This window comes from Calypte anna, chromosome 2 (genome assembly GCF_003957555.1).
Source record: "Calypte anna isolate BGI_N300 chromosome 2, bCalAnn1_v1.p, whole genome shotgun sequence".
NCBI classification, from domain to species: Eukaryota; Metazoa; Chordata; class Aves; order Apodiformes; family Trochilidae; genus Calypte; species Calypte anna.
The window spans coordinates 99,142,165-99,157,662 of NC_044245.1; positions in this window are offsets into that span (position 1 = coordinate 99,142,165).

Sequence of the window (15,498 nt, forward strand, 5' to 3'; positions counted from 1 at the left end):
TGCTGCCTTACTGTATCTAGAAGGTGAATTTTGAGGTTTTCTAGATCTGGATTTCCCGGCTGTGTCTGATACCCATTTTTGGCAGCAGGATACAGAAAATTCTGACTTGTAATTTATTAGTGTCTGAGTTAGCGTCATAACTACAATAACATGAGCTACACCACCACGCTGAGGAAATTACCTGTAAGGAAAGGAGAAGGGTTTGCATATATCTTCTCCCAAGCAGACTGCTACTAACACTACTGGTCTAATGAACAATTGGCTCAGACACATTTTGGGCCTCATATATACACAAAAAAGTGTTCTGCAGTTACTCTATCCCAGTGCCAGCGCCCCAGTGCTCCAGTGCCTTTTATTTTCGTGTCTTCAGTGTTAAATCTGTATAATTCATCTGGCTGTGAGACATTAGTAGTTCCTGTCTTAATGGATGTGTCAGAAAGGAAACAAATAACTCTGAGGGCAGAAAAATTCATAAAGTGTGGTTTTCTGTAGAGTTGTGTCTCCTTGCTGGTTGTCTTTAATTTAATAGCATCAGAATACAGTGTGAGCATGCCTTTCATTAGATGTTGTAGAATAAAGAGAGACATTACAAATGATCCAATTATGGGAAGGAGGTAATGTCTAATTGGCATTCCAGATTCATTGGACATGAGACAGGAGGAAGGTATTGTGGTGTCTAGTAAGGTGTTCCAACATGAAACACTCATTCCTTCCCCACTGCTTGTTGAACTCATATGCTTTACATGTTCTTTTTCCAGGGTAAGTTAGGTGGCCTGAGAGACAACTGTACACCACCAGCTGAATGCTGCTGATTTTCAACAGATGGTTCTACACTGCTGACTCTCTGCTGGGACAACTGTACATGGATCAGCAAAGCACACTCAAAAGCAGGTGACCCTGCTTTTGGTGTTCTGCAAGTGATTTTTGCAAGGAATTCAAGTGTATGAGTCACAGCATTTGTAATGTGCTAGCTGATTAATCTCACACCTTCCTTGTGCTCAGCTATAAGAGATGTGCACCTTGCTCTGCAACTGGTTTTGGTCATCTCACAATTTGATAAAGGCAGCCCAGTGAAATGTGAGAGATTTTCCAAAAGTAATGGCAACCAAATGTAACTTAAAAAAAATCAAAACATAGTTTTCAGAAGTGATGTTCAGAACTATGACCTGACACAAGCTGCCTGTAATATATTTGATTGAGTTGCTTTTATCATATGCTTAGTTATCTATTCTTACCACCTTCTCCTCCCCAAAGTTCTGTTCACAGTACTGAACAAGTGCCATTTGCCAATCACCCCACAGTTGTCCTGCCAGAGTGTGAGCAGTGTAGAAATGACCATTATAGACTTAGTTTTCATGGACAATTGGTAACAGACAGTTGTCCTAGACCCAAAGATGTCCTGTTTACCTATGTAAGGCCAGTTGCTTTTGTCAGGAGGGAAGATGATGCATCATGATTATCAAGTCCCTTTTAGTCCATACCTACTATCTTTCCTGCCTCCCTTGCTTCCAGCAAGAATACATTTCCTGAATCATGACAAGAGGCAAATGTAACTTATTTACAGTCAAAATTGTTTTGTACGGTTGTTCACATAAGATACGTACAATATCTACAGATGTGGATTAAGCTATTCTAGAGAAGAGTTGAGCCACTTTCTACTGTTGGGTTTTTGAGACCCCAAAGTCAGATTAAAGCCTGTAATTGTCACCATATCACTTCCCACATGCTCCAATGGGTAATCTGACAAACTCCATGTTAGCATTTGTCACCTCCTGGACTTGCTCCTTGATGTTTCCTCACCTTTTCAGACACTGCATCAGCAAGTGATGATAATTAGCTTTCATATCTGATGTGTATATCCACCACCAGTGCCTGACCACCCTTAGAAAATATTAGGTCAGACCTGAAAATCTTGCTTTGGTTGTTTTGTAGTAGTGGCTTGTGAAACACTAGCCAGCTCTTCTTAGGAACTCCTTCAGCCAGTAGATCACACAGCTGGTTATGACTTTTGATCCTTGCTTCCTGCACTGGTGGGCAATACCCAATAATACGTGTGCAAGGCTCACTCTCAGCTTATCAGTGCTGGCAGATCTTGAGTTTCCTGTCTACCCTGATACCCTCATGGGTTAGAAATTAGCTCTTAATTATTCAAATGGTCTGGGCCCGTTGCTGAGTTTTTTCTAATTTCTCTGGTGTTCTCAGAGATTTCTTTTGCTGTAATAAGGGCTTCAAGTGCCAAACGGTCTGTGGAGTCAATAGTCTTCAAAGCTCTCAGGTTTTTGATTGTCCCTGACAACTCCCATCTTGATTTTAGCCCACTGCGTATCCCATCCATCAGGAGACTGTACCTCAGAGATTCTACTTGGTCTAGAATAATACTGACTAGTTTCCTTTACCTAGCTGGAACAGCCACAGGAAAGTGTAAGAATTCATAGCATCTAGAATATCTTGAGTTGGAAATCACCTGTAAGAATCATCACATACAACACTCTACTTCTTGCAGGACTACCTAAAACTAAACCATATGGCTAAGAGCATCATCCAGACCTTTCTTGAACTCTGACAGGATTGCTGTGAGGACCACTTCCCTCAGGAGTCTGTTCCAGTAACCAACCACCCTCTCAGTGAAGAACCTTTTCCTGATATCCAGCCTGAACTTCCCCTGACACAGTTTCATATCATTTTCTCATGTCCTACTGCTGGTCACCAGAGGGAGATGATCAGCACCTCCCTCACTGATGCCCCCCCTTGAAGAATTGTCCTTGTTGCACTTCTCTCTTCTCCATCCACCTTTTCTATGGAACCAAAGGACTTGCCTTCTGGTGCTTTCACATTAGGCTGGCTTTTGCCATAGTAGATTTAGCAAGCAGGCATGAATTGCAGAGATATTAGCGGTAATTCTGGATCATCCTTCCACTTGATCACTTCCCTGTAAACCCCTTGGAAGAATGGGAGGTTTATGAGATGTCAGCCAATCCAAGATAACCTTCCTGTAATGGGATTTCAATCTATCTTCATGCCACCCAACATTATCTTGATGTTCACCTTCTTCCCATACAAGAAGGATGCTTCTTGCAATCCAGGTATTTCAGATTTTTTTTCACTGGATTCTTAAGTTCTCCCTGGTTGTCAATTATCTATGTGGCCATTTTCAACAGCAATTTATTTATATTTTTATGACTTTCATACTGCTTTTCAAGCTTTCAAAGTAAATTAACCTCCTTCTGTGCCTAGTACTGCGGCCTCCTTGCTGTACCTTTTTTTGTTTGAGGGACTAAGATCCAATCCACATTCCTAGTAAGAGGGTGAATCAAGCACTTAGGTCAAATCAGGCCAATTTTAGTTTCAAACACTATTGCTTTTTCCACATCTCCAGTCTTCCATCAGGGCAGTTTCCACAGACCCCTTGCACTTTGAGAAGTGGCAGGTGGTACTCTGATGGAAGTGTTGGTTCATTGAAACAGCATCTTTTTCCTTCCATGAGCTTTCTTTAGATTTTCAATTAGTCCTGACATTTTTCCTGTCTGGTTCCTGCAACAAGAACATGCTAGAATTTTATCTGGGACCTTAACAACCAATGTGCTATCTGTTTGACAATCTCCTCTGGTTGTCAGGGTAGGCATTGATGGCATTGGTGGATATTGGGCCAGAGTCATGGAAGGCAGGGGTTCCTTACCCTCCTCACTTTCCACATCTATTGCAAGTGAGCAGATGTTAGTGTGTGTCAAAGGATCAGAGTGGTGGTGACCTCATGCACTTTTGATGACATGATCAGATAATCGGTTCTTGAATCATCAGAATGACACCATTCCAAACCACAGAAGTCTGAGTTTATAAACTCCAGCCCAAAAAGATCCATTTCCTTTTCCACCAGTCTTTTCTTGTCCTTGATGTTCCTAAGGACCACATCATCCCACAAGTCCTGTGGACTTGTTTGTGTGGCCACCAAGCAACCTGTCTCACCCAGACCATAACATCAGGCACAGGGTGAGGGCAAACATCAGCCAGACAGCCCATCCTCAGACAGCTGCCTGACTCTGTGCAGTCTTGTTTGTGAGAACCAGCTCTGGACAATGATCTGTAGGATCTGTTGCCAAAATTTGGTTTCTTCTGAAAAAAAAGCCTATTAAGTGGTCAATGAAGCCCAGCAGTAGGGAGGAAGCAACTGCAACTTCAAACAGTGGGGCAGAGGCTCTCTTGGGTTACTAAAAAGGACATCCAGCAGGACCATGGAGAGGTCTGGTGTCTACTGCAGAGCCCAGCTAGTAACTATGGTCTCCTATTAGGAGAGTAGTGGTTACTACTGTAACAGGTGTAGAGTTTATAATATTCTCTCACTGACACTGAATGAGTTGTCTCCTCTATATTTATCTTTGTATTTCGTGAACCCTGCCTAAAGTTTAGTCACTTTTATTTCTCAAACTCTCAAAATTTTCTGTATGTGACTAACGGCTTCCAAAGGTGAAATGGGATATTAACTTATACATGGAGTATCAGGTACCTTGTTCCCCAAGGATTTATTTCCACATACATCAATGCAAATTTATGGAAAACATGCTCTTGAGAGTGCCTGTTATGCTTCACCCCTCTTGTTCCTGTCTGTGATTCACAGGATGGAATAGTTAGTGATACATTATCTTCTATGTTTATTTCTTGCTGCCTTTTCCTGTGTTCTGGTAGCCATGTAGCCTATGTAGCCATGTTGTGACCTGAACTGGAGAACTGATCTGGCTTTGGGGAAGAAAAAGGAGATAAAAAACACTGCTGAAAAATAATATGTTTTTAAGGAGGCCTTGGTTTGGAAGACCAATTCAGTCAATATCTTTAAAGGGTCTGGATTTCCTCTTACACACTTTTGCAGTTTTTCCCAACACTGGACACTTTTAAGACTCAGCTCGTCAAGTTACTGGGCCACCTTATCTAAACTGTGTTCTTACCTAGAACGGTTGGGCCAGATAATCCTTGAGGTCTCTTCCAACCAATCTATCTATGATTCTATAATTCTTTTGTTGCCAGTACTAGCTTTTTTACCTTCCAGTCCTCATTATGCAAATGTTCACACCCACTCCTGCTATTCTGCATTGTTCCATGACAAATGTTTGTATGGCCATCTGTCAGTGAACAAATTCTTACTCTTTTGGCTATGTTCTTCTCAGTTACCTGTGTTCCCTCGAGCAATTTACCAAGCAATCACCTGCACAAAAATGGGGTCAGGAATATTATGGTGGGGGCACAAATTGCTTTAGTCAGTTTAGGTACCACATGCTAAATGTGCAATCATAGCTTTATTTTAGCTTCTGTTGTTGTTGACAAAGGAACTTCTTCAAGATGGAGCATATTCATCATTTAAAGACATGACACTTTTTCTGCTCCAGTTTTCCAACTCCAGAACCTCTGGAAACCTCTCCGCTGTTTCTTCATTCTCCCTTCTTTATGAATTGTTCTTCAGAGAAGGCTCTTGCATCAGACTCTCCTGGTATAAAATCAGTTATTACTCCCACATGATCCATCCAGTGTTAATGGCTCTTGATAGCTCCTTCATTGCTTTACAGAAATTTATCCACAGGACACTCAGTGCCTCACAGAACTTAGGTGGAAAATGAAGTTTGACATGCAGCCTTATTCCCCAAATCAAGAGGCATTCACAGCTTGACATGAGCATGTGTCCTTCTGCCTGTTACTGAAATAATATTTGATACAGTTCCCAGAACAGAGGCAGGAAAACATAACAGTTTTCATGAATTTTGAAAGCATATTCAGATTTTTCCAGTTTTCTACAGGATTACCAAACTGCATAATGAATGGTTCTTCCAGATGCCATTCCCTACTCTATTCCATTTACAAGGAAGTGAAGAAACACATGAAGAGTATCCTCTCCGATGGCCTTATCACTAATGCCAAATAAAATGAATGTGTGCCCAAGCTTTTGGTGAATTCTGTTGGCTGCCCAGTTTTGTACCCCTGAAGCAAGATTTGCAATGAGTCACATTAGTATTTTAATGCTGGCAGAGGCACAGTTAGTGATCTCCTTAGTTAAGTTCCTTTTCATAGTATGCACAGTTGGTAGGTTTTGTTCCTCGTATTAGCATGGAGTAATTAAAACATCTGCATTCCTCCAGTTTTTTATTCCTCGGCATAAAAAGCATTCTGAGATTATTCACTTTGCTCATGTATCTGAACATCCATCCTACATCATAACACCAGTTCTTAGGTAACAATATCAGAGCCTATTTCTCCCAATAGAGGAGCTGGTTCTTCCACTCTGAGTTGTTACTCACATAGAATCATAGAGTGGTTAGGGCTGAAAAGGACCTTAAAGATGATCAGGATCATATCCCCCTGCCCTCATACTGCTGCAGTACTTGTCTACAACAGCCTAAATAATGTAATTTTACAGAAGTATTTTTTCATGAGCTGCTTATCAAAAATTATGTGGCAAGTACATGGCTGTGCTGCTGAAGGTCTCCCAAGGTACTGAAGCTAGTCCCATGGGCAGCCCTGATGACTGAGAAGTGAAGTGAAGCTCTTTCTCCTTACATTAGAAGTAAAGAAAAAAATATCTTCCAGTTAATTAGCACTATTAAAGCTGGTGATTTGTGCTCTTAACCAAAGCATTAAGATGGTTTAAAAAATATTAAACCAGAATGCGATAAGAGGGTTCCATTAGATTGGGTAGCCTAAAGACTCTTTAATCCTCTACAAAGACTGCATCTGTAGATTAGGTGTTTATCTCTTGGAAAAGGCAGTAAAAGAGTTCAGTCTGTGAACGGGGGAAAATCTTCACTAAAGTGACCAAAATTTTCCTCTATGAGAACTCAGACCCCTGTAGCTGCTCTGTGTGAATAAATGTTATCCAAAAGATATAAGAAGAATTTAGTGAGGTGCTTCATCCAGATACACTCTGATGTGCAGTTTGGGCCATCATGAACTTCTGAAAACTGGTTTAGAATGGTTGGATATATGTTAATGTAGTGCATTCCTACTAGTCACAACTCCAGCCTGTTGTCTGCATTTAATGTTTTCTATTAATTGCCTTCCAGAAAACAAAATAAAACAACAACAAAAAACAAACAAACAACAAGAACAAAAATCAAAACAAGCCAACCAACCAAAACCAAAACAACTTTTTAAATGTCTGGGCAGGGATGTTTCATGCCATTTTGCCACCAGACTTTATAATTCTCTTCAATAGACCTAGGAGTTGCAAATCCCTGTATTGTAACCAGCTCGTCTAAGTGGCTTGGATCATTCATAATATTTAGCTGGGGCCTATTCATGGGTTTCCCATAAAATACAGATAAAACACATTCTTTCTTTTTCTATAGTATTTTCTAAGTCACCCTCATTTTTTCATATTAATTTAACTATAGTTCACCTGAGTCCTGCAAAATGGAATAGTTTTCATCAATTCCATTCAAATAATCCACCGTTTTTTTCTCTGTGATTTAATTTGATGAAACATTGACTTTGTTTTCTGCTCCTCAATATGATCTATAGAACATCTCTGGAGAAAAGACTCCTAGGAGACCTTATTGTGGCCTTCCAGCATCTTAAAGGGGCCTACAAGAAAGCTGGTGAGGGACTCTTTAGGATGTCAGGTAGTGGTAGGACTAAGGGAGAATGGATTAAAACTTGAGGGAGGTAGATTCAGATTATATATTAGGAAAAAGTTCTTCACCATGAGGATGGTGAGGCACTGGAACAGGTTGCCCAGGGAAGTGGTCATAGACCCATCCCTGGAAGTTTTCAAGGCCAGGCTGGATGAGGCCCTGAGCAACCTTTATTTGAAGAACTGTAGAAGTGAATCAACTACCAGTTCTTTCTTTTAGGCTGCAAAATGTATTTTCTTCTCTCTGAACACAACAAAGAACAATCACTGCACTTACAGATCTGCTTCCCCTTCATATTTACATTAATAATAAAGATTACCATTGCAACTAAAGAGGGGAAAAGGTAACTAAGGTAATGTTTCTCTTCAGATTTGTGTGCCAGGTCTTTCCTGTGATGGATGTGCTTCTTACATACCTTTCTGTCTCACAGTATTGCAGACCACTGTGTCATGTCCTACTTCTGTGTGTTCCCTTTCTACCTCCTACCTTTTTATACTGTTCTTCTCTCTTTCTTTTTCCTGTTTCTGGGTTTGATTTTGCTCTTTCTCCTGGTGGCTGCTCTCTCCTTTTTCCTTCTAAGTGCTGCTTATAGTAAAGGTGTCTGTCCTGTGATACCACTACACCAAAGTACATGTATTCTTACAGATGGTTTAAAGACTTCAGAAGAGAAACAGAAGAACAGATGGGTATATGGATCATGTAATCTTTTCCACACGGCTGGATAAAAGGCTACAGCAAAAGCAGGAGGAAAAATATTTTAAATCATAGAATTGGCTGGGTTGGAAGGGACCTCAGAGATCATCAAGTCCAACCCTTGATCCACTACCGCTGCAGTTACTAGACCATGGCACTGAGAGCCACATCCAGTCTCTTTTTAAATATCTCCAGGGATGGAGAATCCACTACTTCCCTGGGCAGCCCATTCCAATGTCTGATCACCCTCTCTATAAAGAAATTCTTTCTAATATCCAATCTAAACCTCCCCTGGCACAAATTGAGACCATGCCCTCTTGTCTTGCTGAGAGTTGCCTGGGAAAAGAGACCAACCCCCCCCCTGGCTACACCCTCCTTTCAGGGAGTTGTAGAGAGTGATGAGGTCTCCTCTGAGCCTTCTCTTCTCCAGGCTGAACACCCCCAGCTCCCTCAGCCTCTCCTCATAGGCTCTGTGCTCGAGTCCCTTCACCAGCTTAGTTGCCCTCCTTTGGACCCGCTCCAGGACCTCGATATCCTTCCTAAACTGAGGGGCCCAGAACTGGATACAGTAGTCGAGCTGTGGCCTCACCAGTGCTGAGTACAGGGGCAGAATCACTTCAATACAACTTCAAATGCAGCTTCTCTTTCACCTTTGGCTTCTGGACTAAGCTTACAAGAGGGATATGACATGTAGGTCAATAAATGATATCTCAGATTGAATGGATGCTGTAATGAAACCTAGCAAACACAGGAGGGCTCTATTTGAACACTTAAGAAGAAATATTTAGGTTGGTGGCAAGCAGGAGTGTGTTCTGGTGTTACATAAACTGAATTGCAGTGTAGTTCAGAGAAGTAGAAGACTCTTAACTGCTATGAAATTATCATCTTGTTTTGGGTACGTAAGGGTTTGTATCTAAACATTTTATCCATGCTGGAGCATGGAAATAAAAAACCTAATCACATGAGCCCCAGCTGAAGTAGCCCATTACGAAACAAATGAAAAAAAATCCTGGTATTTGTCATTTATACTGAAAGTATCATAAAGGTTTAGGTTTAGCTGCCACAGACGTATCACAGTACATCGCAAGCTGGCTTCTGGCAGGAAAAATGGTATTTTTCCTTGATTTTACATTGCAAATCCTAATTTTTCCATATTGCTACCATGGAAACAAATGGGGAGTAAAGGCAGCAGGGAGCAAAAAGCCACTATTGCATAATGGGGTTTGGTCATTCCTCCACAGAGACAAAGCAGGCTTTCACAGCTGGGCTCTGCTGCAGCACTGCAGTGCCACTGCAGGTCCCTCAGGGCAGGGACTACGCTTGCTTGTCCCCGTGTGCCTGTCCCCTTGTGCCTGGTCCCCCTGTGCAGCTCATGGCAAACAAACTGCTTGTGGGGAGCTCTCCCTCTCCACCAGGAGCAGTGGGGCTGCTTGGCTGTTCAGCATCAACCCTGTCACACAGGGCCAAAGTGTGACTCAGCTCCTCTTTTGCCAGGCTTCTCTTGCCCACCACCCCAGGCAGAGGGCAATTTGGGCAAAACGAAGGGTAAATAAAATCTCTCTGCAGAAATAATCTAGCAGCCCATGTAAGAAAATAATTAGTCTAGTGTTGCTCCCCTCATCTGTGACTCTACATAAGGATTTTTGTTCCAATATGATAAGAAACAACATTGTATGTGGAGAAGACATTGTATGTGGAGAAGAAAAGTACCAAGTTACATTTTTCCTGTCCAAATCAGAGTATCTTGCTGAAGATGCCATGGTAGGAACGTTCCTGAAGTAAGTTGGAGCTCTGCTACCCTTACAGGTGCATCACATTGTTTATTGTCCAACAGGGGGGCCTCTTGAGAATAATGTAGATGTTAAAAATCAGACACTGTGAATCCAGACTGTTCGGAATAATGAAAGTGGCCTACGGAAAGAAACTCAAGATCAAGCTACTTTGGAAGAATCCATGAAAGGAAATACTCATTACTAAATCAGAAGTCAAAGGTAAAGTTACTCAAGTAAGATGAAAAATGAAGAATTTTACAAGAATAATGGATTAATCCTTTAGGATTTAATCATCCCAGCTCAGCTGTGTACACTAAGATTGCACGTGAGTGCCTCCAGTACGTAATACCAGTTGTCAGCCCCATCACATTTCCATTATAATGCTAGTTGACTTTAATATTTAAACCTGTCATGTTAAGACCACCTCAGCAGACTAATGATTAAAATTAGATTGTGTTATATTTGGTGGGGGTTATTTTTTCTTTTTTCTTTTTTTTTCCTTTTCTTTTCAGGATTTGTCTTTTGCCAACAAGTATAAACCTACACTGACTTAGTAAATCATGTATTCATTTACAAACCCCTTTGGGAAGGAAAGTGCATAACAAAGGATTTCTGGAATGCAGATTTTAGTCCAGATAATTATTTCATAACCGTTTTTCCTTCTGAAAAAAACCCTATTTGATTTAGTAGAGATTTTTAATTGATATAAGTAATCTTAAATCTTTTCTTCATCCTTCAAAAGGTAATGACAAAAGAGTACAGAATGTGTCACTGAAAGTACGTGTAGCAGTTCTTTGGATCAGTGCTACAAAGTGCAGCTAATCAGCATGAAGAGAATAATTTCTTATGTTACAAATATGACTTTCTTGACAAATGGGTTATCATGTCTTTACAACTAGCAGTGTTATAAAAATAATTCAAGCCAAATTTACACATGTACAGATATAGTAGCCAGCAAATGATGGACCTTCAATCAGTGACTGGGACTGACCCAAGTTTTAGAATTGGAATTTCTATAAAGGTTGTTGATCCTTGAATGTGGGAATTTGGCTCATTACAGAAACAGGTCACAGTTGCAAACTTCTGACCTATATGTGGATGAAAATATCCTCCTACTTCAGTGAAGTTTGGATTGAGGCTCTGGCCTAAATCTTAATTCAGATTGTCATCTGGTCTTTCATTAGGATCACCAGGAAAAATGTTGGCTCAAAACCCAGTTTTCCCTCTCAGATGTTTATTGCAAATTCTGCTGAAGTAGTCCAGATTGGTTGTTTTATATACATATTGGAAGCAACCTATATTTTTTTCATGTGGCTGTCCAGAAATATTGAAAGAAAATTAGTACATTGCTGCAGTACAGCTGTGGCTTTGCTAAGCAAATCTGGCCCACAGACACATTATATAGCAAATCTCCCAATCACAGCTTCCATTTTGATGAACCACAAATATCTTGGCATTCTAATCTCTCCACAACATATTAATCTCAGCTTGTAAAAGGAAAAAAAAGTAAACTAACAGTGAAAACACAGTAGTAAGGATTGCCTTCTTCCATTCCATCATTTGATGCTTGCTGTGTTCCTCCAGAGAGGAAGACGAAGGGAAGTAACACATTTGTGAGGTAATGCAGATAGGAAATCTCTTTAACACAAGGTTCAGTAGGACTATTTTTAAGGATTTTCACCCTGTATCATGAATATTCTGTCAATATTCGATGCTGCTCACTTCAGCTATCCTGAGGAGATGGGAATCAGAGAAGATTCAGATGGTGGGACTCAGCTTTTTTCAGCTGGGGGGATAAGTAATGCAGCTTTATCAGGAAAAAGTCTGGGCACGCAGCAGTAACCATTAAAGGGCCCAGTACTATTCTTGAGAAGGAACACTCTTAAAGAGAAAAATAGAGGAAAGGCTGTTTTAGTAGAGGCTTGATCAGATGATACCGTCCAGCAGGTACTGTCCAAAAGATATTAAAGACTTTTCTGCCTTTAGCACTTCAGACAGCCAAATGTATGCTGGTTCTGCAACTTTACATTAGGTCACTGTGCTCCTCTACCTTCGCAGACAGTTTGGAAATGAATTATCCATCTGGAAATTTTTCATCTGCCATTGTTACAAATGGCTATTTCTTACATGTTATTGCAGCAGAACAGATATTCTCTTATTTTCCTGTGTTTTCAGTTGGAGCAATTGCCAGTGGAGACTGTTAAATGAGTTGCATTTTAGAGGCAATCAGTGAAATTTTTAATTCATTTTTTAGCTGAAAAACTCCCACTTTACATCCCTTATAATAAAGTGAGCAGGGAATAAAACCTCACATCATTTGCATTACAATTTATCTGTGAGGTCTTTATCTTTTTCAATGACTATTTCATGTTACGTTGTAACTCAAATATTCATTATGGTTTTTACTTAACACAATAAAAGACTGCTTGCTTTCAAGTCATACTTCACAAATCTAGGCTTGAGGACTATAATAAACTAAGGTCACACTTGGATAGACAATTGAAACATCTCTTCTAGTCCTCAACAGTACCCATGATACATAGAAAATGAGGTCATAAGGCATAAATGATACCCCCCTTGTAGTCCCCTGTCTTCCAAAAATTTTTTTTGGTTGTGGACTTCCTAAGCAAGATTTAGTTTCTGTATATTTCAGAAGCCTTGGTGGGCTCCTCTTCCATAAGCTTGTCCAGTCTTCCACCTGTATAAATTTCAGCATGCACATCTTCTGAAGAGGCATTCCACAGCTCATCAACCTGGTGTAATGAGATACATGGAAAACCATCTCCCTTTCTCCTCTGTGTATGGCAGTTGGGGTTTTCTGGCCTTACCAGTTTTCTGTTACAAAGTCCCAAGAGTGGGGTAGGTGTTACGTGCTTATTCTTGGCAATACTTGAACGTATTGGTGTGTTTCAATACTTGGTGGAATCAGCAGACATGCTAGAAGCCAAATTCTAGCCAAAATACCCAATAGAGTTGTCTCTCAGGGAAGATACAGATAGAGAGATACTTAGAAAAGAATTCAGTCTTAACAACCTCTCAGTTTTCAAAGGAAGCCTTAATATACAGTTTATTCCTTGTAGCTGTGAATAGATGGAACCAAAGGGCTCTACATGATTCTCTGATTCTCTGATACATATTCTGGTCTCTCCAGATGTGAAATGGCTTTTATACCAATACGGGGTTTATGTACTTCTTAAATATTCTTGTGAATGGTTTCAGGACATGTATACTGTAAGTATTTAAGTTGGTTGAAATGATGTGCAAGCCTTTTCTTCACTACTTGCTCAACTTTGAAACTCAATCATCCTAAGCAGAATTGAGTTGTACTAAGGTTTCATATTAAGACTGCACCTTATTCAGGTTTCTTACACAAATATTTCTCCTGTACACATAAGAAGCTGACATCATGCTCTTGTGTTCCTTGGATGTGCCTAGTTGTATACATGGTATGCATGTATGCAGCTGTCATGCCCTTTTGTGAGGGCATATTTTGTACATTTGGACTCTTCCTTACAGGCATCTGCTCAGTGCTAATATCTTAGAGACCTGAGATTTTGGGGAGGTATAGATATTTGGTTTTAAGTTGGTGAGGACATTAACAGCTTTGCCATCTTTCAGAAGAACAGTGAAACAAGATAATAAAAATTAAAAGGAAACAGCGTTTTAAATGTGCCTTTTATATGAAGAATGGCACAGAAGGGCAAGCATTCTTCTCTCTTCTTGGATTTTGTAACTTCTAGTTTATCAACATAGAAAGCCCAAATCTCTGCCTGGGTGCTGGCTACCTCTCTGTACTGTTGCAACTTTGCCAGCCTCTTCAGTCACCATTGCTTCAGATGCCAGCTGACTGCCCTTCCAATGCTCTATTTGACAGGCAAATGCTGATTAGTGCAGGATAAAATGCAAGCTACAAGAAAGCCATTTTTCCCAGAGCTGTACCACTAAGATCTTGAATTCTTGCAGAGGCCACAGGCAAAGAACATTGCTTTCTATCTGTCAAAAAGTGCTTTCAGCAGTCTTCCTTGAAAAGGAAGTCTGCCTAGTAAGCATAAAGGGAAATGAGACATAGCATCAGAGTATGACAGTCTGTCATATATATTCTTTCCTGACCTGTAACATGCATCTGGCAGGATAAGGTCAGAATTATTTGTTGTAAACACCACCTTGGAATTCAGCTGGTGAAAATGAAATCAGCCTTCATTTCTTCATCTAAGTAAGCTTGATAGGAGCTTAAATTAGAATGTGAAATAAGATAAATCTTGAAGGTTTGTTTAGCTGATTAAAAAGCACCGCAACAGAATGCTGTAATCATTCTGCTAGAAACAACGAAAAAAAAAAAACCCAACAAGCATTCCCCTTGATTTGCCTCTATCCATGGAAGCTTATATGCACAGGTAGAACAGAATTCTGACCATCTAGTTTGACTTACACAACTGGTAGTTTCAATATACAATTTCAATATATAGGTTGTACTTCTGTGCCTAGCCAAATAAAACTATTCAGTTATAGCTCTAGCCCACTTCATGCATCTGGTTATATTTAGGCGGGCAGGTTTCTGATGTCTTTTTTTCTGTGTAGATACTGACTCATCCCTCTAAGGTCTTTTCTGGAACATCTCTGCATCTTTCATTGGTCTCAGAGTTTACTCACAAACTTATCTCATATAAACAAGGCTGATTTAACACTTAAACCAAGGCAACAGTCCCTACCTGGTTTTAGACCAAGTGGTAAAAATCAAGCTGTTTCAGCTTGCAGGACTACTTGTGACCTATATGAATTTGATAGCTTGTCTCAAGGTTATCCATCCTAAGGAATATCTTCCATCAAGAAAAGAACATGACCTCCATGGGCACTCTTGGTAAACAGGGGCTAAGAATTTAATTTGCCTCAGGAGGAACTACCCTGTCATTTCTGAATGTTTTCTTCTAGTTTGTGTTAATGAGGTACATTGGTATGACAGCATGAAGGACACTGTCTGTTCTGATGATCTACTAATTTTTTCCAATCCTCTACATTTTTAGCTCTCTATGGATTCCTGTTGTCTCAGTCCCATAATACCTAGGAACAGTTGTTCATTGATTTAGTCTCACAACAGCCCTCTCACTTCTTAAGTTTTACTGAAAGCGAATGGAGATGTTCACAAAGCTGGCCACGTTTTTCCTAGGAAGTCCTCAGCAGCAAAGGAACTCAGCTCTGGTGTCTTAACCAAACAGATTCTTCCCCTAGAATTTCTTTCAAACAACTTGTTCAGTGGAGAGGGAAGGGAGAAAATGTGTGTAGGACAAGTTAGCAAAGTGAAAATGAAATTCCTTCTGAAAGATACAGTCTCTCAACTCTGCCGAGCTTTGGCAGCTGAAAATGAGCAGCACACTCTGCTGCTTTTAACTAGAAAGGTGGGGTCTTAATTAGGTTGCAAAGGACCA